We start from the raw sequence: 25998 nt of genomic DNA, 5'->3' as shown, positions 1-25998 counted from the left end.
GACACAGACACAGACACAGACACACACACACACACACACACACACACACACACACACACACACACACACACACACACACACACACACACACACACACACACACACACACACACACACACACACACACACACACACACACACAGAATGGAGTGACAATTTAGCCACGGCTCATTTAATCGCGCCCTTTCGTCCGGGCTGCGACCCTGAAGTAAGGGTCCCTCACACACACACACACACACACACACACACACACACACACACACACACACACACACACACACACACACACACACACACACACACACACACACACACACACACACACACACACACACACACACACACACACACACACACACACACACACACACACTCCTCTTATTGCCAGCAGGCTAGTGGTAGTGGTAGATGTGAGTCAAAGGGGGAGGGGGTGTTGTGAGGACATGCTGAATGTGTGTGTGTGTGTGTGGTGGGGGTCTTTGTGAGGAGACGGGGGAGGGGGGGGGCATGGCGTTCCATTTCTCATAGACCAACAGCTGCTGTCTTTAGTGCAGAGAGAGGGGAGAGAGAGTGAGGAAGAGGGAGGGCTGCGTGGCGTGAGGCAGTGCGTGTGCTCGGTGTTTAGGTGAATCCACAGCCCTCTGGCTCACAAGGATAAAGGAGCTTCTCTAAGAAAGACACAGAGAAAAGCAACACGAGGACTTCCTTTTTGACCCTCTTTTTTGTTGCATCCTCTGTCTCTCTTGCAGCATTTTCTCAAGACTGGTTTGTCTCCTTTTTTTTGGATCTCTTTTGTTCCCGGCATCCATCTGTGTTTCACCTCCTCCTCGGTCCAGGGAGAAAGGAAGGAAGAGCATCACCCTCCCCTCCTGCACGCCCAGCCGGTAAGATCTTCATTTTTATCTTTTACCAAACGCTCCATCCTCACAGTCCCACCCTGCACCTAAAAGAGAGGCTTTGCTGGAGAGGGAGGCTGAGGCTGGAGGATGTGGGTTAGACTGAAGCCTGGTGCTAAGACTGGTGCTTGTTTTTCGAGGTGGTTTGTGGGTAGAAGGACTAGCGTGGGTCAGGATCCCGGGGGCAGGGAGGGAGGGATACATTTGTCCCTGGGTGGATGGTCAACTGGGGCTTGTCCTCTTTCACTGCAGTGGTTAGCCAGAGCGGCACGGTCACTGCCAGCGTCACACACACACACACACACACACACACACACACACACACACACACACACACACACACACACACACACACACACACACACACACACACACACACACACACACACACACACACACACACACACACACACACGTACAAACACACACCTCAGCAATTCTTCCTCAAAGAAGGAAAGGGGAATATGGAGTCCACATATCCTTGTATTTCCAGTGATGTATGATGGTTTTGGTCACAGGACATATGTGACCTAGAAGCATCACGGCACGTGCATCCCATATCTCACTGATACACCGGAGTGTCTGGAACAATGTGGGTAGATCACATGTCAAACTCGCCCCTACAGCTCCATTATCACACACACTTTATATCAGGAACAGTTAGCATCACTGCAAAAAAAAGGCATCCGGTTTTCTTACAGTGAGGAGTGTGTGTGCTTGTGGGAGCCGTCTCTGCAAACAGCCTGCTAAAAACAATAGCCCCAGATTGCACTGCTGATCAGAAGGGGTGGGTGCATGCGACTGGAGTGGGGGGAAAACAGGGAGGAGGGAAAAGGAAGGGAGTAAAAACTGAATGGAGGGATGAATGAAAGAGGGTTTTTAGGAGGCTTTTCAAATGTGACACAGATCTGCTGGAGATGAATGTGTTCATGAGGTTGTTAGACGGAGCGGGTGAAGCCGTGTGACTCTGCAGGTCCTCTTTGTGTGCTGGGGGGGGATGAGGGAGCGATGCTGTGGATGGATAAATAGTAAGGTAGAGAGAGAAAGCATGATGAAGTGTGTGTGTGTGTGTTTGAGTGTGTATGGGCGGGTAGAGGAGAGGTGTGTAATTGAAAGCTCGGCTCCCTGTCTATCCTACTGTAATCTACTGACTGGTTATAATCCATGTGAGGAGATGAAATTATGATTAACTGCCATGTAGACTTTCAGGACACACACACACACACACACACACACACACACACACACACACACACACACACACACACACACACACACACACACACACACACACACACACACACACACACACACACACACACACACACACACACACACACACACACACACACACACACACACACACACACACACACACACACACTTGGGGCTACGTGAGCAGTAGCCACGTACAATGCAAGTTGTATCATAAATCATCAACACCCACACACACTCGTGTTGTAATCTACAATTCAAATATATATATCACAAACAGTATGCAGGTATGTCCTATCCTCTCTTTTTGTACAACATACATACACCTCTCAATCCATATACTGTATACGCCCACACACAGATATATAAAGAAGATATACACATATATTCATTCACACTTTTTAATTTATCAATATACATTTTGGATTTGGATATACTTACTATATAATGTATTAAAACATGTACATATTAATGTAGTGTTTTCTGTCTGTAGCTATATGATTCAGTCTATGATGCTGCGTGCCTTTGCCAGGTCTGTCATTGTTAAATAAACCATAAATCTTATCTACATGTATAGAGAATATATATCTTGGATCCTTGTCACAATATATCACTGTCATGTGAAACGTGCACTCATGCAGTGACTCATAGGGTTTTCGCTGACAGCGTATGGCCATGAATCACAATATGCAGATGATAACCCATTTACTTGTATAAATAAAACAGCTAACGTGTGTGTGTGTGTGTGTGTGTGTGTGTGTGTGTGTGTGTGTGTGTGTGTGTGTGTGTGTGTGTGTGTGTGTGTGTGTGTGTGTGTGTGTGTGTGTGTGTGTGTGTGTGCACGGAGTGTGTGTGTGCACGGAGTGTGTTAATAAATGTGTGTGTAGGTTTTGTTCTGCCTAAGATGGAACGGAGGCTGCGATGGTATTTACTCTGCTGTTGCTAGGACACTCCCTTTGAACATTAGAACCGAGCCTTTTCATTGGCCCGCCGTGATGATGCAAGACTCCCTCATCCCAAATCTTTCCTGAGAGCCCATAGAAACATGCCCGTCTGCATTTCCTCCTCGCTCCTTCTCGGTCACTCTTTGTCTCTCACCCCCTCTTCTCAGTCAGTATCTCTGCTTGTCACTCTCTATTCATCTCTTCCCTCATTAACTCATTTATTCGTCCTCTGCTCTCAACATTTTGTTCCTTTCCCAGCCCCTCGTATCAGTCTTCATCACCTCGGTACATTCTGTCACTTCTTGCACCCTCAGCTAGTCAAAATGCTCAGCGCAAAATGGTGTTGACAGCATGTGCCGGTATCTTCCAGCGCTGCACTATCACTCTGTCCTGCAGAGGATTTAAATGCTCTCACAATGTCCCATTTCCTCTGTCCATATGAGCTGCAGTATCTCATTAGGATGCCTTGGCATGTGTCGGAGTTATCAGGTCTGACAAGGGGGAAGACAGGAATGGGGGCTGGGGTGTCATGGTGGAGGAGGCTGTCTTTTTTTTCTTATTGTACTTCACCACATGTATTTTAACCTTTTTGCTACTTGAAAATAACAGCAGTTATTCATGTCATAACTGCAATTACCCCAAGTTTACAGCTTCGCAATATATTCCCATAATAGCACTCATTTCACACTACAGATGTGTGTAATGTTATGGTTCAAGCATGTTGGTTATGACATGCTTTGGGACTGGGAATAAGGACGAGGTTAGAACGATTATTTGGTGTTGTTTGCTGCTTCTCACAGTATTTTCACCTTCGAAGCACTTTCAACATCAGGTGCATTGATGTGTAATGACCAGCTTTGGCTGAAGCCGCAGTAATAACCCTGACCGACAGTGTATGAAAAAGGCAGATGAGTGACATGTACAATGACACGGAAATGTGTGCAGTTACTCAAAAGTGTCACGGTTCATGCCTGAAAAAAACGTTTCGTCAAACATTTTGACACAGAATGGATGCTAATAGGACAGCCTGGGAGAGCATTTCAAGCATCTGAATCAAGCCAACGATGTAAGGAAATCACTGTAAAGGTCTTACTATCTTTCCTATCATTCATAAACTAGTTTCTACAGCAGTTTACTTGTAATTATAACCATGTCATGATTATATCTGGAGGGGAATATGTATGCTATTTTAAATCCAAACAATCCTGTATGATTAGGATTATTGCTCTTTTATTTTTACTAAGAAAAGCCTATTATAGACTTACAGTGATGTATTATGACGCCAGAAACAAGTTGGCCCCCCACGTTGCCTCCAATCCTTTGATTAAAGTACAACATCATCCATATGTTTGTCCATGTGGCCCAACTGATTTCCTCATAAATGCCTGACAATCCACGTTAAATCTCAACACCCGTAATCTTGTTGACTGGCTGAAACCCATCTGTCCAGCAGTGACATCTGCCACTCAAACATCTGGCACTTCAGCTTTCATTCTTACCGTTTAAAGTCCTTTAGTTTTCATTGGAATTTAAAAGTCAGACAAGACTAATATAGCTGGAGTTGAGTTAATTTCGATTTTCAAGATGTAATCCGTCTCCACTTGCCATGGTAATCTTGTGGATTTTAAGGCAGTATTGTTAGAAATCTGGAATTAATCTTTCAAAGAGGAGAAGATCCTGTTAAAGGAGCACATGTTGGCATGACAAAGGATCCTGATATAGCAAGTAGAGTGGAACAATCTTCAGCAATAATTGAAACTGAGCAATCTCATTCCTCTGCATGTTTTTAAAGCTAGGGTAAATGAAATGCTTGCTGATACAATGGGCACTTGTAAATGTCTATAACTATGTAACCTGTAAATATAATGTATAATGTCCTTTATTGTTTTATGTTTCATGTGGAACCTATATGCTGCAGGTCTCCCTTGAAAAAGAGATCTATGATCTCAATGGGACCAATCTGGATAAATAAAGGTTTGAAATGAAATGAAAGTAGGTTAAATCTGGCCAAGAAATAAATTGGAGAAAATCAGTATTATAGGCTGTTTTCTATAATAGTGTGGAATTCTGGCTTATTAACTTTCTTGCCGAGTGTTTAATTAAAAGATAAATTCCACTTTCCCTTTAAACATAAGGCTTTGATCAGCAGCCGGTTAGCTAAGCTTAGCATAAAGACTGTAAACACAGAGAAACTACGAGCCTGGTTCGATCTGAAAGTATCAAAATCCATCTACTAGAATGCAAAATAATGAATTACCACAATACAATTCCATCTTCTGCACACAATAGTAAGATTATGAACCAACAAGTTGTGGTTTCAGAGAGGACGTACATGTATCTGCAGCATCTCCATCTGTCTTCATCTAATAAGGCAAACGTTTGGGAAACAAGACCGATCAGGAATTATACACAGACTCACGGCATTTCGTGTTATAGTCACAAAATGAATCTATTGATTCGTGTTCACCAACAAGATTTTCGCATTTTTTTCGTGTCACATAGAACAATTTTAAAAGCAATGTAAATAATAACAAATTTGAAGGAAAAAGAGATTTAAAAAAATACAGATTTCAGTATTCTGACACAGAACGATTTTAGAAGCAATGTATTTCTATTGGTAGTATGTTTCATGCCTGCACCAAATAATAACAAATTAGAAGGAAATTTTCTTTTTTTTTTAAAAATACAGATTTCAGTATTCTGAGGCTCTGAGCCCCATTTCTTTTCCTCGCGGACGGCAAAACAACTCCGACATTATACAATTTAAAATAAAAGGGTTAGGGTTAGGCTTAGGGTAAGATATTGAGTAAGAAAATGTTTTTATGAACCACACAGCTTCTGGTCTTCCAAGACCCGACTGGACAAAAAGACGTGGTGCAGGCACGAAACATACTACCAATAGAAATACATTGCTTTTAAAATCGTTCTGTGTGACACGAAAAAAATGCAAAAATCGTGTTGGTGAACACAAATCAATAGATTAAATTAATTGGTGACTATAACACGAAATGCCTTGAGACTGGGTTGAATTATATGTGTCTTCAGACAAAGACAAAACAGGATAATTTCCGAACAAATAACAATTGAACAGAAATCAAACTCTCTACTTCTCCATCCGACTTGTTTCAAATAAATAACATAATTCTAAGACCCAACACTTGATTAAAAAACTTGGCAATCAAGTTTCTCAATGAGTGATTCTTCAATTGACCACATGTCTGTGAAGTAACCCACTGAACCAGCGAGGAAATAGATTTAAGAGACAGTGAGATTTAATTCTTAGTGACAAGGGAGCCACGATCTGATAACTCTTTGATCACATTACCTAACTCTCCATGTTGGATGGCACTCATGGAAACTACTGCAAAGTCTTATTAAACTCCGTTATCATCCTTGTTACTGCCATCCTGCTGAAACTCTTTGAAATGTACGATACTACATCTACTAAGACACAGAGACGCGCCACCGTGAATCCTTTCTTTCTGATGAGGGTGTACTTCTAACCGGACGTGACTTGGCCTGTCAAACTCTCTATTTCTACGGCAGTAAAATAGGAGATGGTTAATTTCTGGATGTAATCAAATGACTCCAGATCTGCTCTCTAAGGACTTCCTACAGTATCATAGCCTGCTGTCCTTTGATCAGATCAATTGCTCTCGAGTAACGTCAATGAACAGAACAAATGACCACCCTCTGGTCATATTTAAGATCAATAAGCTCAATTTAACGAGAAGGTGAAACTGATTTAGGCCGATGGTGGATTTCAGAGCAGGAAGAGAGAGAGTGTTACAATTAGTGTGTGATAACTGAAGAAGCAAATGATCTGCTAATCAATCGTATCTCAATTGAGGCTCCAGTTTCGTATTAAGACTTCTGATGTCAAGGACTGATCGCAGGTAGTGTTATGGTGCTAGACGATGCTGCTGATCAAAGTCTCTCTGTTAAATGTCCCCCTAGCTTTAAGTTGACAGCTCGCTAACAACCAGAACAGCGATTCTCCAATCATAGCTTAGCAAGCGTAACCAGGCAGAGCAGGCCTGTTGAGCTCTAGTAAGAACACTGCTTGTTATCCAAAGGTGCTTAAAAGAACAAGAGCAAAAGCATCAGAAGTGGATTAAAACGTGTGTATCTGCTTCTGCGTTGTAAGCTGCAAACATTAGCATGTCTGGCTAACTAGATTACTTTGTAGTTTAATCGCTAACCCAGTACTGAGTCTCATCTCATACTCATTCATTGTGTATTCTCCATTAAAATATATCTGCATGGACACATTAAGACTAAAAACGTTTTAGTCTCAGTAGTATGAACCAATCCAATTTATGCTAGCTGTGGTTTCATACAGGTCAATATTCAATGTTGAAAGCTAAAGTGGTATAGCGCATTGACTGAAATACAATATTGGAATACATTGAATATTGTCTGACAACTTTTTATCTTTATTTATACAAGTGTTAACTTAGTGGAAACTGGCTACCTGTGAAACAATCATGTCATAGACGTCCTTTAAACTGTAACTCAGTCCTTGCAAGGTAATAGCTTCTCATATTCTTAACAAAAGGGACATATAGAAGAGCAAATCTTTTATCTGAAACCCACACAATGTTGTCCATGAACCCCAAAGGCTAGATAGTATTTAATGTTGGAGTCCTAAATGATACTAGAGTTGAAGCCAGCGTTAGCAGCGTTATCATGCTCTTTATTGGATTTGACACCCAACCCAAGCCAACATTACTGGATAGCATTTGGTTTGCCAAACACATCAATCATTCCTTGTCCTCAAAGCCTTTAGGTTTGTATAGATACAAAAAGAGGCATATATTTAGGAAAATACTGCCAACTACCACAACCTCTGCTTTGCACGTCCAATTACAGTTTGTCTTTCTGTACCATGCAAGCAAGGAGACAGGGTTAAGTCTGAGTGAAATTACTCATAACACAACTTAAAATGGTCCCTTATTATATTGTATGCAAGCAAGCTTTCCCTGCTGAACGGTGTAGCTTACTAAATGGTAGATTCTCATTTAATTATCAATGTAGGTGTGGGTCTTGGCATGTGGCTATTTCTGTGTGTGTGTGTGTGTGTGTGTGTGTGTGTGTGTGTGTGTGTGTGTGTGTGTGTGTGTGTTTGTGTGTGTGTGTGTGTGTGTGTGTGTGTGTCCACATGTGTGTATGCCAGATCTGCCGTTGTCACAATGGGGTTCTGGCAACAGAACATGTGTTCAGTGTTTGATCAGGCTTGTGAAGCGATACACAATCTTTTCCCCTTTCTGTGCACACAAACACACATACGCTCACCAATTAGTTCACCATGAGCTATATATATATATATATATATATATGTATATTGTTTTGCATCCAACAACAAAGAAAGGACAGGCAGGTAACTTAAAAATAAATCACTGTACAGAAATGAACCAACGATAACGGCCCAAATCTCAAACTTTCACACCAGGGAGTCACAAAAACGTCCAAAATGGCATTTTTCTTCCCCGTTCATTCTCATCTTGTTCCATAATCTTTTTTCTCTGCATCAGCATGAGCCCATACATTACATCACAGCCAATTTCCTACATTCGAGAGCTGCTGCTGCTGCTATTCTACCCCTCCCAGTGGGACTGGGAATAGTGTAACACTGCATCCTCTGCCATGGGAGACACACTGCAGCAGTGCAATAGAGCATCGCCTCTGTCAAGGACATGCCGGCACTTCCTGGTATTTAAAGGGTCGACAATTCAATGCACGAGCTGTATTTAGATTCTAGGTCACGCTGGTGTCAGAGGTCACCACATTCATTCATCCTCAGTGGTCATGTGCTGCGGCATGCCGTGTCCCTATTCCACTCTACATGTAGTATACAGTAAAGAGTATGTCCTCTCATCATTGTTATGGCTCTGGCAGATGCATTGCAACTCTTACATCTCATGTGCAAAGCTCTAAATGGTACCGTTATTTTTCCAAAAGGGAAACAGCAACACACATTTTGGAATATCTGAAGAAATGTTAGAGCTTTTCCCAAAGATTCAATACTATGTTTGTTCTCCAATGTCACTGATACTTAATACTATTATCTATTACCATATCTGTGGTAAAAGGGGTGCATTTTACTGGTATGTTTCCAATGTGAACACACTTAAAACCTGCTAAAAAGTATTAAGTAGGATGGCTTGGTGCTTTAGACTCGTACAAAAACGTGAGCCTCACTGGGCAACTTGTTCATCCTATATTTGACTCTCTTGCCATGTTTTCTGTCCGCCTGTACTATCAGATTTAGTCCAGTAAAGGTGTAGGAAGAAGGTCAAAATAAATCTTTAAAATGAAAAAATGTCTGTATTATGGAGTAGCTTCAGGGCAACAGGAAGAGATGGCTGGAGAGAGTAGGAGTAGGAATTCATATTTCTGCTCCAGGAACACAACATATAATTGTGTTATAGAAAAATGGCTGGTGTTCATACTGCCAGAAGGTAGACAGGGGCAGACAGACAGACAGGCAGACAGACGGAGAGGCAGGCAGACAGACAGACAGGCAGACAGACAGACAGGCAGACAGACAGACAGACAGGCAGACAGACAGACAGGCAGACAGACAGGCAGACAGGCAGACAGACAGACAGGCAGACAGACAGACAGACAGACAGGCAGACAGACAGGCAGACAGACAGGCAGACAGACAGACAGGCAGACAGACAGACAGACAGACAGACAGACAGACAGACAGACAGACAGACAGACAGACAGACAGACAGACAGACAGGCAGACAGACAGGCAGGCAGGCAGGCAGGCAGACAGGCAGGCAGACAGGCAGACAGACAGACAGACAGACAGACAGGCAGACAATGAACGGACTGAAGGAGTGAAGGAGAGTTGAAGGAGAATCACAAAACAGCAAGACGCCGTTCAAACTGCCTTTGTGTACGTTTTAATGGTAGTTCTTGTTTTTCACCCAAGGTTTAACACACACACACACACACACACACACACACACACACACACACACACACACACACACACACACACACACACACACACACACACTGCATGCATTTATAACAGAAATACATGCATTTATAACAGAAATACACATATATAAATTACTCACACTCAAACACAGATCCATTTCAAACCAGCTCAATGTAAATTCATCTAATTTAATTCCAGGTGAATGCACACACAAAAACATACTGTATGCACACATCACACACAACATGCTCACACACCACACAGTACAATTCGTCTCAATTAAATTGTATTTTCATCTCAATGTGATTAACTTCATGTGTACACACACACTGCCCTGACCCATATAAATCAGTGTGTAAGCAGTCCATCGGAGACAAAGAGTGGCTGCCTGTACAGACAGATATCGTTGCTCTCTTTGTTTACACACAACGGGGGGTCAAGGAAGGACAAGGAAAGGGGGGGTGAGACACAAATATGCACACAGACACACACATCACAAGTCCCCATGTGAGACCCCTAGAAGCCTATAGCGCTCCCTCTGATAGCAGCTAATTGGCATCCCACATCACAAACAAAGATAACCAGAGCTTACTGTACTTCCTCTGACAGCCGCAGCACGGAGAGGAAGCTGTTCGGAAAACGGCTTTTGAAATAGCTCTGATTTTTCCAACTCTACGCAAAAAACACCCCTGAGCCAAATTGAGTTTATGAAATATTAATGGTGACATTAAATATAAGGCTCTTAATTAATTAATTAATTAAGATTAAATTAAATTAATCTCTGTGGTGGAGAAGGACAACTGACCAAGAATCTCTCATGTTAGACGTCTTGAGAAAGATAATACTGTTAAACAAATGCTTATAAACCTTTAAAATAATCACATAATAGAGCAATTCTTTTTCCACTTCGATGCCTCCAAGTCTCCTAGTTTTTTTATTACAACCATAAAAAAGATCACACTGTGTTACACAATGGAAATGGATTCAAGTATAGCTTCAACATGTCATACCCGCTTTCTCTCCCTTTGACATTTGCCCCTGTCTCTCACTATATCCTCCCCTCTTTCTTTGTCAGCGCGGCAGCTCAGAATCACAATGCCCATTTGCTTTCATGAGGCACCATGCGCTGCTCTGGACTCAGACAGTGTGTGTGTGTGTGTGTGTGTGTGTGTGTGTGTGTGTGTGTGTGTGTGTGTGTGTGTGTGTGTGTGTGTGTGTGTGTGTGTGTGTGTGTGTGTGTGTGTGTGTGTGTGTGTGTGTGTGTGTGTGTGTGTGTGTGTGTGTGTGTGTGTGTGTGTGTTGGAGAGTGAAAGGAGGGGGAGGGGTGATGCTGAGAAATCGTAACCTCCTCCTTCCATTTCCATCCCTCTTTTGCTTTCTAGCGCTCCATCCCACGCTCTCACGCTAAGCCACCCTTTCCCCTTCCCTCCTCACCTCAGAGAAGGATGGCAGTATCTATAATTGTGTATGAATGTGTGTGTGTGTGTGTGTGTGTGTGTGTGTGTGTGTGTGTGTGTGTGTGTGTGTGTGTGTTGAGGCAAATTGGCTGTAGCATTTCATCGGCGGTCAATCTTTAGCGATGCTCTTGCTGGGTTTGACACTGCCTCCTCCCATTATACTCTGAAACTAGCATTGTGTCAATTCTCCTTTCCTCGTCTTTACTTTTCTGTCTTACCTTTTCTTTCCCCGCATTTCAATTCCTTCCCTTACTTTTACAATTGTCTGATATATCTTCTCTTCTCATGTCCAATCCTCTCTTTAAATCTCCTTTCCTTTACTCCACTGAACTTTCATGCTTTCTCATTTAATTTCCTCATCTTCCCTGTCTTCTCTCTTCTTTCCTTTTTTGACTTCTCCTTTCCTTTCCTTCTATTGTCATCCTTTCCTCTTCCCTCCTCTCCTCTCTCCCGTACCCTCTCCTCCCACGAAACTGACCTCCAGTATAGGATCCTCACTACCGGCATCAGCATGATGCACGGTATACTAACAGTGTACATTATATAATTCACCTTTGCTCCAAACAAACAAAACAGAGGCTGTACTGAGTCTAGGTGGGTGTTTAGCTCTCTCTACATCCTCCTCATTTCCCCTCATGTCTCTTAAAACACATATGAGCTGGTAATTTATCCGCAGCCTGCTGCACTCATATCTACCTTTAGGGAGAGAATATGCTGAGAACAAAGAAGGAAAGAATGGAGGGAGGATGTGAAAGACACACAAACAGAGGAGTAGGTCGAAAGGGTGTCGATGAGAGTGAATGAATAAAAGAGGGGCGGAGAAAGGGGTGTGTCGAGAGAGTGGGCAAAGAGCTTAAAACATACGGGTGGCGCAGTGGTCTGTGCATCTGATCATCAGATCAAGGGGGAGTGCTGGGGAACTCCAGTTCGAAACCCGCTCCTGCCGCCACTGCGTCAGGCCGTTGTGTCCTTGGGCAAGACACTTCACCCGGATTTGCTCCTGTGGGTATTGTCCACAGTACATGTATGATACCAATGTGTACTTGTAAAAGCGCCTCGATGACCTCGAGGCGTGAAGATGGACGGTGTGGCGCAGTGCGCTGTGCAATGATCATCAGATCAAGGGGTGAAACCCGCCGCTGCTGCGTCTGTAAAGCCGGTGTGTCCTTGGGCAAGACACTTCACCTGCACTTGCTCCTGTGGGTATTGTCCACAGTTTCTGACCATTGCATGTATGATATATGTGTAATGTGTGTATATGTAAAGCGCTTTGAGTCATTGTAAAAGCGCTATAATAAATGTAAGGAATTATTATTATTATACTGGAAGAGACAAAGAGTGAGAATGAGAATAATCACCAGTTCTTTAAGAGACGGATCTGTTCGATGCGCTGAAGTAACAAACTAAGTACCAGGGACTCTAATCCAAACAGACAGATGACTTTGTTATCCATCTCTTAGGGAAGTTGCTGAAATAGCAAATATATTTAAAGCCTGTCCCTCCGATTAGCCAGACTTCCTCTCAGTGTCTGTGTGGCGGTGTGGTGAGGGTAGGTGTTAGAAGTTGGTTGCGGACAACGCCAACTGGGGGAGTTTCGCCCCCAGGAAATTATAAAAACTAGGTCTAATGCTGATAAGGACAATCAGGTTCGTTTTACACCACGGGCAGAGACAGTTTTAAGGGTCAGAAAGAATACAGTTTTATTTATAACATACAAAATATCTAAAAACACCACACACAATACATTTGAATAAAATACCCACTTTGGGGAAACGGACAGGGCTTGGCTTACCACGGCGGCAGTTAACAAAAAGGGGAGTAAGGAGTCCAAAATAAATCACCCGTGACACTGCACACCACTCAAAACGGATACGTGAAGAAAACCAATGCCACCGCCAGCGAGTCTGCCGCCTCAGGCCCACAGCACCTGTCCGGCACAGGATATAATGTTATAGTTCTGACAAAAGGATAAACAAAAGGAAACAACTAAATACACCAAATCTGAATGAATGTAAACAACAAATGAATAAACAAATTAAAGCAAATGTAAAGGACTGCAAGGAATAAACAAATTAAAGCAAATGTAAAGGACTGCAAGGAATAAACAAATTAAACCAAATGTAAAGGACTGCAAGGAATAAACAAATTAAAGCAAATGTAAAGGACTGCAAGGAATAAACAAATTAAAGCAAATGTAAAGGACTGCAAGGAATAAACAAATTAAATAATAGATGTCCTTATAGTCGTATTAGGACAATTCCCTGACGCCAAGGACGGCTCCAGCAACAGGCCAGATCTGCTCACTGGAGACTGCAGAGTAGTCTAATATTTGATTAGCAGGACACTGATTCATGGCGGGGCTCATCAAGTGGCGGCGACGGCCAATATCAATGTCTTCCTGAGATCTGATTGATTAGTTTTGACTTAAATACTTAAAATCAACAAGAATTAGCAATACATTAAAGGGACTAACCTCACAAAATGCACGAAGAAACAACAAATGACTATATATGAATCCATTGCTATGGACTTTAAAGCCACCAGATCTCACAAAAACCAACACAGTCTGTTGCAAAAACTCACAATGTATTCATTCACTCAATATAAGTATTTTGTGCAAATGTTGATATTCAGTCCATCACTATTTAACGGTTTACATGTTTGTTATACTTTTGTATTTCCTGTAGTTGCTGCACTGTCCCTCTGCTGCGGTAACACTGCAAATGTCCATGTTGTCTTACCTTAGATACGGCTATAATAGATTGTTGAGCAATTGGTCCTCTCGCATGATGAAAACACAAAATGGGAAGATGTATTTTGGAAGAATTATGTTTACACCTTTGCTCTTTGTAAAGCACCACTGGAGATGCTTGGCAAAACATTTTCAAACAAAGTCTTATCAGCAAATCGAGTCACTATCCGTCATAAAAATGGTTTAGTTGTTATCACATCAGTATGGCGTTTCAGTCACGTGGCAGAAACAAGTAATTAGGACAGTGTGGGGAGGATTGTTTTGTTTCCAAGTCATGGTAGACAAAAAAACCTATTTCATTTCAAACCTTTATTTATTCAGGTGTATCCCATTGAGATCATTGATCTCTTTTTCAAGGGAGACCTGCTCAAGTAGGTTCCAGATGAAACATAAAAGCATAAACAGAACAACAAAAAGGACATCATACAGCATCATTACAGGGATTACGATTTACATAACTATCCACATGAACAGGTACCAACAGCTTCCGATTGAGTAGCATCCAACCGAGCTTTAAAAACTATGACGAACTACATGAACAGTGGAGATGACAGGATAAACAAAATGCAACAATAGTCTGAGTCCAAATTTAAACCAAGGACATGGTGGGTCATGATATCAACCCTCAAACCAAAGGAGCCGTTAACGATCCATCTTATGTTGGTTTTTATGTTCTTGTTTTTTGATTGGTCCGTATTCTAACATATCAAAACTGAGTAGAATCAAGGATTAAAAGTGCCTGTAATGGACTACATTTGATAAAAGCGAATGCAGTTGAATTTAAAACCCACGTGCTGCATTACAACTACAGAGACATAAGTTGGAGTTTGTGTGCAGATCACGTTGGGCAGTGCTGAAAAAGCAAACAGGTGGCATGGAGCTCTAATGGCAAACCAAAGCACTCAACTAATTAACAGAACTGAAAACAGTAATCCATCACACTGCGTTTTCAGGGCCATGCAGCTGGAGTAAAATGTAATGTTTGCTCTCAATTTGATACATTAATATTTATGATGATAAAAGCTGCACCGTACCCAAAACAACTAGACTACTTCTCTGTGGTTGAACACGAGAATATGTACATATTTGAGTGCTTTTCAAAGGTGATATATGACACTCATATGCAGACAAAGTTCAGCAATTCATGTCCGTTTTAAAGGCCTTGGAAAAAGTTAACTTTATTTGAAGCTAACGTACTTGCAGGATTATTGATGTAAATGCTGTTAATCTAAACAAACTTAATTGAAATGTAACAATCAAAGTAAGACTCAATTATAAAGATTTAGTTTACCTTAATTTGTCCACACGGGTTAACCTCATTGTCTTAGTTCAAGTCGTCACCTCTCTTGACTTCAGCGTCCCGTGCAGGTGCAGCACTTGACCTTTGCCCTTTCCCAGAGAGGAGAGATCAATATGCATTAGGCAATTTACTTTGAGGGAACACAGAGCTTTAAGAAAAACGAACCCTCTTTAGCTGAGGTAATAAAAGTCTCTATTTAGGGTTAAAGGACATTAATTCAACGAGTGAATGGTCTGGTTTTACAACCCCTGAAGTAGGAGAGTCAATGCTTTAGTACACACACTCTGGAGATTAAGAAGAGGAGTCTTTGCATCCGTCAATCCATCCATCCTTCTTTCCAATCCACATGATTGCAAAAACTGAACAGTACAAGGCTGTGGGTTGCTATGAGAATAAGAGGCTGTGTTTCCCTGGCAACTATTCTTCAAAGCCCCCCCGCCTCCCTCCTGTCTGCATTCTCTCCTGATGAGATGATGCAAGGGCAGCAGCAGTCGTGTTAATAGTTACACCAGTAAGACAGCACTGGAGTTTTGAGAGCTGCATTATGGACTAAAAATAATCTATTACCGCAATGTAAACATTAGGAAAGAAATAAACGCCTTCTAGGTTCTCAGATTAAACTCATTCAGCTTTTAGAAAGGGAAATGCTAATGATTTTGGATTGAAGCTATACATCTTTTGTTTCTTACCGTAACGCATGAGTGCTTTTAACAGCTGTTGAAACTTGGTATCACTCCATTGGGACTATCATGAGGCACTTAAAGTACTTTTTGTTATTACATAAATACAATTACTACATCTAATGTTAAGGTATTCGCTCCTAGTGGAAGATTCATGGAGATTTATGAGCATACTTGCCAACCTTGAGACCTCAGAAATCGGGAGCATTTCAAAACCACCACCGGGGAGGGGGGGGGGGGTGTTAGTGGATCGCCGGAGCTGTTAGATTAACATTAACAACATCCTTATTGTAGTTGTAAGTGAACTGTCTTGCGGCCTGTCCATTCTTGATAGAGCATATGTGTGGGCTGGACCTGTATTTTTACAGGAAAGGAGTGACTATCTGCCTCACCCTCTTTTGACTTTCAGTTGCGCGCGCTGCTAAAGAGACGCGCTACCATGGAAACCAAACAATTGTGTAGCTGTATTAAAGTCCGAGTGGAAACAGTCGTGAGTAAATCTGATTTTGTCAGAAATCGGGAGAAATGCGGGACAAATATGACCCCGGGAGGAAACCGGGAGAGGGCTATGAAATCGGGAGTCTCCCGCGAAAATCGGGAGGGTTGGCAAGTATGTTTATGAGCCAACTCTGTTCTTCCTCCAAGCATTGCGGAGCTCTTTAGCTTACTTTTAGCTTGTTTTTCTGGTCATCAAAAAAGACCGTACTGCTCTTTTAGATCGATTTGTACCGTTTAATTTACTAATCAGGAAGCTGTTTTCATTGAAAATGCTCCAAAGCACCACTTTACGCCACCCGCATGGCACTAATAATAATAATAATAATCCTTATATTTATTATAGCTCTTTTTTTTCAATGACTCTCAAAGCGCTCCTTACAAATACACATTACACATACATGTAATGGTCATGTACTGTGGACAATACCCACTGGAGCAAATTCAGGTGAAGTGTCTTGCCTAAGGACACAACGGCTTTACAGACGCAGCGGCGGCGGGTTTCGCCCCTTGATCTGATAATCAATGCACAGCGCACTGCGCCACACCGCCATCGTCACACCTCGAAGTCATCAAGGCGCTTTACAAGTACACATTGATATCATACATGTGCTGTGGACAATACCCACAGGAGCACATTCGGGTGAAGTGTCTTGCCCAAGGACACAACGGCCTGACGCAGTGGCGGCAGAGGCGGTTTTCGAAATGGAGTTCCCCAACTGATGATCAAACACACAGCCCACTGCGCCACCCCGCTCCCAGGGCAGAAAGGGTTAGCGGCTAGCTAGTGAACATAGTTTAGCATGCAGCAACTAAAGAGACTGATATGTTTAAAACAGGAGTTAGCAGAGACCGAAACAGAGCTTAAAGGAGCAATAATATTGGATTTACATTCACACATGGACACATTTGCAACTTTAAATGTAGGCTATGCCAACATTGCTCTGCTTATTGTATATGTAGGCTAAGGTGTGGGGACTATCAACCTATGTGTACAGTTAGATTTGTTTCTCCTGTAGCGATGGGCAAAATAAAACTGTTATTTCAGGTTACAGTACATACAAATAAGATTTGAAGATGTGTAAGCAGGTTAAATATGTGTGGATCAAGTTTCATTGCAACGTTAGCTATAGGTAACATAATATCCTCACCTCAAAGGCCAGTACAAGCAGCAGCCTGATTACATCATTCATATTTTTCACTCTTATGTTAATTTGCTCTTGTAAGGAATTCCTAACCCCGATACCAGGATTAACTGAAAAGAGTCCAAGGAAGCTTATATAAAAGTTAACATCATGTAATTAAAAAAATGATACGATTATACCATGGATTATACAAATGAAAATGTGCAAGAGAGGTTGCTCCCCCCATCAGCTGTGGCCAGCTGGTCATCTGAGTTGAAAGAGAGGGGCTGCAGTCGGATAGTTTAAAAATCAGCTCCTAAATTCTAACCCTATCGTCTATTCCTTGACCTCTGAGTGAAACGTCACGGGGTTAAGGGATAGTGGATAGGAGAATTAAAAAGGACTTAGGAGAAGAGACTGTGGCACTTTAGAGAATCCGAATGCACTTTCACTATCCGACGTGTTTATGATGCAGCCGCGGACGTCATTGTGTGCGTCTGCTGCTGTGGGGAAACTATGGAAACCACAGTTTTCTATACAGCGGACTACAACATGGATGTTTAATAAGAACGAGGGACTACTGTAAACTCATCTAGAGATTCTGCACCGTGCTCTGGTGCTGCTGCTTTGCTTTATGAACGTGGACAACAGAGAAACATATTCTTCAGGACCAAAGTTGGAATTGAAATAAAAAAGGAAAGTGAAACTTATGCTCGTCACCCTCTCCCTCCGGTCCACATTAATACCAATGATCCCAATACGTATGATTGTATGAACTAAAGATCTTAAAATCAACACAGATGTATTTATTATAAACGTTAGTCCTTAACATCTATCACTGTGTATATCACCATTCAAACATCTTTTAAAAGTTGAACAAACTCCACACAGCTCAGTGAAGACTGAAATGTTGACTTTATTTGATCATTTCAGTAAAAACTAACGTTCATATTTCTCTCTGTGATTATAATACTGATGAACGTTCAAAACAAAGCACTTTGGCAACTTACCACCTATGTTTTAAAAAGCTTAATAAGCACCGTAACTTTCATGATATCATTTCTCGGTCATAATCGGTTGTTTCCGTGAACGGCCGACTGTTGAGTGACGGCAAATGCTGCGGCTGCAAGGCATTGTGGGGCAGCATTTTCGCTTCTCCTGTCAGTTAGGGAGGTCCAGTGGTTCCTAAGCTAAAGGAGGCTATAAAGGAAGTTTGAAACCTCCTTTCCTTTCACTCTCATCATTCTAGAGAATTCGAACGGCACTTATCATGGCTGCCACTGAGGGACTTCCGGGTCATTTCACTCCTTTAGGAAGGTTCCTAAGCTAAATGGACTATTCGACTTCAGCCAGGGTTTCTCCCCATCTCCACGTGTTATCAACTGTAGTCTTCTCCTATTGGCCGGCGTCGAGGGGGGCGGGTCCAAGGCATACTGTCTTTTCCTGATTACATTTACAATATTCTAATATCTAAGGACAGAGGGTGTCATTTTTCTCATACTGATATTCTAAACGATCTGTGCTGTTGTATTTTCTGTAAAGTGTCTCTACTGTAGGCTATTTTTATTATATGTACAGCACTTTGGCTCGACCAAAAATCGTTTATAAATGTGCTATATAAATAAAACTTGATTTGATTTGATTAATATCTGTGGTTATTTAAACATTCCCTAATAACAGTATTGCAGTGTCAATAAGTGAGGGTTAAAGACAGTGTGTTTAGTGTGCAACAGCATGTGTAATTTCTCCTTAGGTTCACTTTTACAAATCGTAGTAATTAGCCACATGCTAATGCTAACCAGAAGTGACGATATTTACGAACATCCGGTTTTCAGAATAAAGACATTTTAAATTAAAAAAGTGTATGTGAACTTCCGGTTTTAAGAATAAAACTGCTTTAAATTAAAACAGTGTATTTAGTTTAAATTACGCCATAAACATTGATTTTATTTCTTACACTCTTCCTTGTTATACTCCTGCTTTTTCCCTTGTTAGACTCCAAGTTAAGAACAACATTTAAAGGCTTCTACATTCCTGTTTTGCTTTCCCTGACACACTGCACATGATGTTGAATATTATGTTGATTTCTTTCTCTCTGTATCTTTGTCAGGTGGTGGCTGCTGATGCTGTAACCACTGTGTGGAGCTGACAAGCCCTGGTTGATGCAGTGAAGTGTTTTAGAGGGATAAACACAAGCTAAGGTATGAATATTAAGGAATCGGAAAATACATTTTTAATAAGCACACAGCAGTGAAACAAATGGTAAACGGGGGGATGGATACTATAAGAGTAAAGATGGTGGCTGCAGTTGTTTTATACACTACAAATGCTGCCTGGTTACCCATTCAGCCTGTGTGTGACAGACAGTGAGATCATTGTGGTTTAGAGGCAGAGAGAAAGACACACAGAGTCAGATTGTGTTATTGGTGAGTTAATAGTGGTTAGTCTTGGCAAAGATAAGCTATTCTGTTCAGTAAATCCACAGCAGTGAAGCTCCTGGGCTGTAACAGGAGGAAGCTTTCAGAGCGAGCTGAAAGGAAGCTCGGCAGGCCTTGTTCTGCCTGCTTGGCTCCCGGTCTGAACCAGGTTTGCTTTTCAGCCGCCATGTGGGAGCTGAGCAGTGTCTTCATTAGGACTCAAGGAGCCCCCTTTGGTTTGGTTTCTCTTGCCGGACTACAGATGAGAGCTGTGTGCTGCTGAGTTGCACAAGACAAGCACTTTGCTCCACTTTCACTCTGGCTGACTGCAAACATTGAGAGTGTGTGTAAGAGAAACTCTAACCAGTGGCCACCAAGAACACTTCCTAGTTCACAAAATGCCTAAATGTTCAAACAGTCAGCCTGTGATATATCCAGTGGCTTGTGTGTAATGGAGATTATTGAGTTTAAGAGGAAATGTGCCGTTTTGCCCCTTAGATTTGTTTGCACCTTAGGGCCAACAGTGAGACTGAATGACAGAAATGTTCGATGACAAGACGACACCAGAAGATCCGGGAAAGTGGCGCTGAGTGGTGAAATAGAGAAGTGAGGCAGAAAGGAGAGCCGGAGGGGATATTTTTGAGGAACTCGTTCTGTCATCAGAAACTAAAAGAGTGCGTATAGTTTCTCTTTTAGAGTTGAAAAGACACAGTCGAGGACGAAACAGCCAGAGGAAGAAGACAGAAATGTAAATAACGTTGAACATATCTAATGCTCAACAACCGGTAGACTATATCGTGTTCTACAAACAGCATGAAAAACACAAAACAAAGAGCGGCATCTAGCACGCAGAGCAAATAGAGAAAACCACAAAGGCTTTAAATAGATGGCTGAAAAAGAGAAGTGTGAAGTGGACAGAGATACACAGAGGCAGAGGGAGAAGTTAGCATCAGTCTCTATGAAACCAGTGCCACGGTGGGATTGAATGTATCGCTCTGAGACGGCTTAACCTGGGATTTACTCACAGCAACGATTTCACCAAGCAGGGAAGACGGAAACAGGGGAATAAAGATAAAGGAAAAGGCGAAACACTCGTAGGAAAACAGGGTAAGAAAGAGAGAAGCGTTCGTTCGATTCTTCATTTCCTGTTTTTTTTTCAAGGCTTGGTAACAATCTGTGTGTTCTGCAAAGACTGATTGCTGTTTAAAAGATTGTTGCATCAGATCACTGTTATGAAACTGACTCGAGTGTGTGAGCAGAGCTCGATGCCTTTTCCTCCACATCTTCGACGATATCACCAGGCCAACAGTATCCTGGCAACCATCAGGCGAGCGCTGCTCTCAGGATGGACCACATGCTGCTCTAGCCTCACTGTATGTGTGTGTGTGTGTGTGTGTGTGTGTGTGTGTGTGTGTGTGTGTGTGTGTGTGTGTGTGTGTGTGTGTGTGTGTGTGTGTGTGTGTGTGTGTGTGTGTGTGTGTGTGTGTGTGTGTGTGTGTGTGTGTGTACAGCAACGTATAACACACACTCACTATGTCAGAGAGCGTTCACTTCAGTGCTTTGTGTGAGGCTGGAGATTTGGATTTTCGCCTTTGCAATCACCTTGTCAGGCTGACAATGTGAATCTTATTGTTATTTATTCATATATTCATAGCTGTCCGTGCGGTGTGTATCTTGGAGCAGGTGGTCTAAAAGTCAGGGGGATATGGGGAGCGTTTTACAGATCTGGACTGATGCTTGTAGGCTTTAGCAATGAGTCAGCATCAGAGGTGCAAGAAGTACTCGGATACTTAATCAAAACTAGACATACTCTGGTCTTAAAATCCTCCATTAAAATTAAAATTCCCTTAAATATATTACTATACGTAAAAATAGACTTAGACTATCCAAAGTAAAAGTTCTGAATATGCAGAACAGCACTTGTCATATATTATTAAATAATATTATATTATTCCGTTTTTATCATTAAAAATACATTTTAATGTTGTAGTTTGTCAAAATTCTGGCTTGATTGGTTGTACAGTACTGCATCATATCAGCATATCATGTGTTTATATAGTATACAATTTCAGAATAAAATAAAGATTTATATATATAAACAAAGAGAAGTTAAAGGTGGGGTAGGTAAGTTTGAGAAACCGGCTCGAGATACACTTTTTGTTATATTCCATGGAATGCTCTTAACATCCCGATAGCAATGAATATCTTAAGTGCTTTGACAAAAAATCCATAAAAAAATGTCATCTGTGGAAGCCGTAGTACTGTAAAAAGCACGACCAATCATTTTAGCCGGCCTGGCTAAAGTAACTGGATGGCCTACCTGCCTGTCAGCCTTCCATCTGTGCACAAACTTATCTCGTGCCCTCATTGGTCATGTGCAGGGCCGGCCCTCGGCATAGGCAGTATAGGCGAATGCTAAGGGCGCATCAACCCATAGGGGGCGCTGAAAATTGGGGAGAAAATCTTTTTTTTAATTTATTTCATAACAACACAATTTTACAATTGTGGATCAACAAAGTACATCTTATTATCTTATACTAACAGAACTACGCCTATATTGCGTACAGCGCCCATAAACTATGGCACCCCCCCCCCCCAAAAATCAAGTTGAACTGCCCCAGCCCCAGTAAAAACCAGAAGTTTATGTGAAATTGTTCTTTTTTTTTTTAAATACAAGCTTGTGTGTGCTTTTATTAACATTGGAATTTACTGTGTAAGCGGCCGCGGGGGGGAGAGCTTTAGAGAGCTCTCTCCTGAAAGACTGAGAGGCTCTGATAACCTCAGCTCAGTGAGGTAAAGGCACACCTTTATCTGATCATTATAGTTATAAACAAATAAGAGAATAGGTGAAAAACAGGTATAAAATACTATATGACAGTACATAAGTTGTTATTAATAAACAAGAATACAGTTTGAAAGGGGAGTGATTTGTAAAATATCCAGAAAGAAAAAGAAAATCTACTTACAGTTCTGTTTCATATGGGTGTTGAGAGATGTATCCATAGATTTCCTAATGTTGCTCTCAAAGTGCACCAGATTGATGCTTTCAACTTCAATATTACACAATATACACCACAACCATACACGCGCGAGTCATAGTAAGTGTAAGTGTCAGCAGTTGTGGGGGGGGGGTCGCCAGCTAAAATCTTGCCTAGGGCAGCAAATTGGTCAGGGCCGGCCCTGGTCATGTGCGCGTTCGTGTGTGTTGGAGGAGGGGCTCTATAAGGAAGTGGCAGATTTTTTCCGGTTGTGTATTTTCAAATTCTAGCACACTCGAGCTGGTTTCTCCAAAATTACCTACCCCACCTTTAAGTTAAATATTGAATTTGAAAAGGTATCTATGTTTATATGAATGAATGAAGTATGTCCAAACTTAAGAATTGTACTCGAGTAAATGTAATTAGTTACTGTCTGCCACTGCTCAGCATATAACGCTCTCTTTCTCTGCCTCCCAACAGATTGTGTTGTTAAATATAATACATTAGATGCAGTACTCATATTAAAGAGCTGCTTTGGAGACATTAAGTGAGCTTTCCTGATGACTGTCCACTGTAACTCCATCCCCTCTCTGTCTGAACCTCAGTGCTGCAATGCAACACCACTTCTTGCTGAGTAACAGCGAAAAAGTCCAGGCTTTTTTTTTTTTTTTTTTGCAGCTTGGTGGCATCTCGTAAACATGCTAATGCTGGTCATAAATCAGTCTTGCAAGGGGGAAACTGATAGGCCTCCGCTGTGTGCTAACATAGCACATAAACACAGAGGGTACGGCAGAGGAAGTGAAACTTGGCAGCTGCTTACCTTCTGCTAACGAAGGCCTTTATGATGGAGGAGGACTGAGGACTTTCATTCACAGCCATTTTAAAATTGGATTGGTGTGATTTGTTTTCTTATCGGACACATGTGGCCTCTTAATCCTCTCCTTCTTTGTTGCCTTAACATCTATTTAACCGCTAATTTTCTCTTTAAAGGTGGGGTAGGTACGTTTCAGAAACCGGCTCGAGATACACTTTTTGTTATATTCCATGGAATGCTTTTAACATCCCGATAGCAATGAATATCTTAAGTGCTTTGACAAAAAATCCATAAAAAAAATGTCATCTGTAGAAGCCGTAATACTGTAAAAAGTACAACCAATGGATGGCCTACCTGCCTGTCAGCCTTCCATCGGGGCACAAACTTATCTCGTGCCCTCATTGGTCATGTGCGCGTTCGTGTGTGTTGGAGGAGGGGCTCTATAAGGAAGTGGCAGATTTTCTCCGGTTGTGTATTTTCAAATTCTAGCGATCTCGAGCCGGTTTCTCAAACTTACCTACCCCACCTTTAAGTAAGGCTGTTGAAGTCATTATATTCCACACTGTTCCAACAATATCACGTTTATTCTCTATCATTTTGGTCCAGCCCTTTAATGAAGCTGTTTGATTAGTTGAATATTAAAACTCTGAATTTGTACGGCTGCGCCATTAAATCAAATGGAAATATTTCAGATGTCTGAAGTAAAATACTGCTATTAATGAACTACTAAGTCTTGTTCTGAATATATATCGAAGCATTAGGGCTGCGCAATAGTTCAGTACAGTACAATAAACAACACATTTAGTTGAAAATCTGATCAAACTCTTATTATATCAAACTATCATCTTAAGCTGATCACATTGTTTTTGGATTAAACATTGTCAGTGTTTATCAGAACAGTGACACTTTGAACGTTTAATACGTCAAGTTTTTGATTCACACAGGAGTACACACAAATAGGCTTTTAGACTTGTTGTGTATTGAGTTAGAACAGAGCATGCTGTACTATATGCTTCATTATAGAGATATGAAATGACCTATTTTGGGATAAAAGGTTTTGGACAAATGTCGGCCCTGTCTAGCACTAACAGGATCGATACCAACAAGCAGATCCATCTCATGTTAGATCAAATTATGTGCAGGAATATTACTCTATAGTCTATACACTGTAAAATATGATCTTTTGCCACAAAATCCCCAAAACTCCAAATAAATGGCTTTTTAAACAGGCTTGTGAATGATTAATCAGACAACATTAGAAAAGAGGTTCAATATTTGACGGTAATGAAAATGTATTCAGAAGGATCCTATCAATGATGCATCCACTCAATAAATCATGACTCCTCTACATGATAAGCTGTTTTTCCATTTTAATTGGCAGCTCTGCCTTTTTTATATTTCTTGGGTTTGGATCAAAACCAAATGAATGGTTCCATCTCTACCCCATTGTTTTATAATATTTGTCTCCACAGCAGTTTAAACTGCCTGGCTTGACACTATCATGCTCTTATCTCTAAAACTCCAGCCATATGTTGTTCTGTCTGGTGCTGTGCTGTACATGAACATATATTCCTGTCCGTCTGACCTATAATCTGATAAAGCTTGCATCATTGCGTCCATAAAGCTCTGGCATCTGGCCTGTGGGTATGAAGCATAAAGAGCTCGTCATAAAGCATCCATAGGCTGCTGCACATCAAGAGCATTAGGGGAGAAGAGACTACATAGCAGGCTTTTATTAGGTTACTATAGTAATGTAAATGGATTAAAAAGCACTGCTCAGCTCCAGTGAGGGATCTAAATCACCCTCTATTGGAGTAAGCACGGGACGCAAACTGTGATCAGTGTCCTTTATAACCCGGATGTCTCTGGACAGTTAGACCAGGGGGTCCAACTCGTTTTAGTTCAGGGGCTCAAGTGGGAAAATGTACTTACATTACTAGGAGTATACTCATTGCAAAAAAACCTCAA

The 25998-nt window shown here is 41.6% G+C and overlaps 1 protein-coding gene across 4 annotated transcripts in view; it reads left to right on the top strand.

Annotated features, from left to right (window-relative positions):
- Positions 1 to 545: 545 nt before the first annotated feature.
- The window catches only part of fam49al (family with sequence similarity 49 member A, like), a 43180-nt gene continuing 17727 nt past the window's right edge, over positions 546 to 25998 (top strand). For 2 of the 4 annotated variants that reach the window (XM_034094183.2, XM_034094185.2), the window contains exons 1-2: positions 546 to 884; positions 19932 to 20022. The gene's annotated coding sequence lies outside the window, so the exon portion shown is untranslated. Of the gene's footprint in view, positions 885 to 19931; positions 20023 to 20938; positions 21346 to 25998 lie in introns of those variants that run through there. The other 2 variants (XM_034094182.2, XM_034094186.2) reach the window with 1 other exon arrangement.

This window comes from Pseudochaenichthys georgianus, chromosome 11, assembly GCF_902827115.2.
Source record: "Pseudochaenichthys georgianus chromosome 11, fPseGeo1.2, whole genome shotgun sequence".
NCBI classification, from domain to species: domain Eukaryota; kingdom Metazoa; phylum Chordata; class Actinopteri; order Perciformes; family Channichthyidae; genus Pseudochaenichthys; species Pseudochaenichthys georgianus.
The sequence above is the reverse complement of the archived record's forward strand: the minus strand, read 5'-3'. Positions and strand labels throughout refer to the sequence as shown.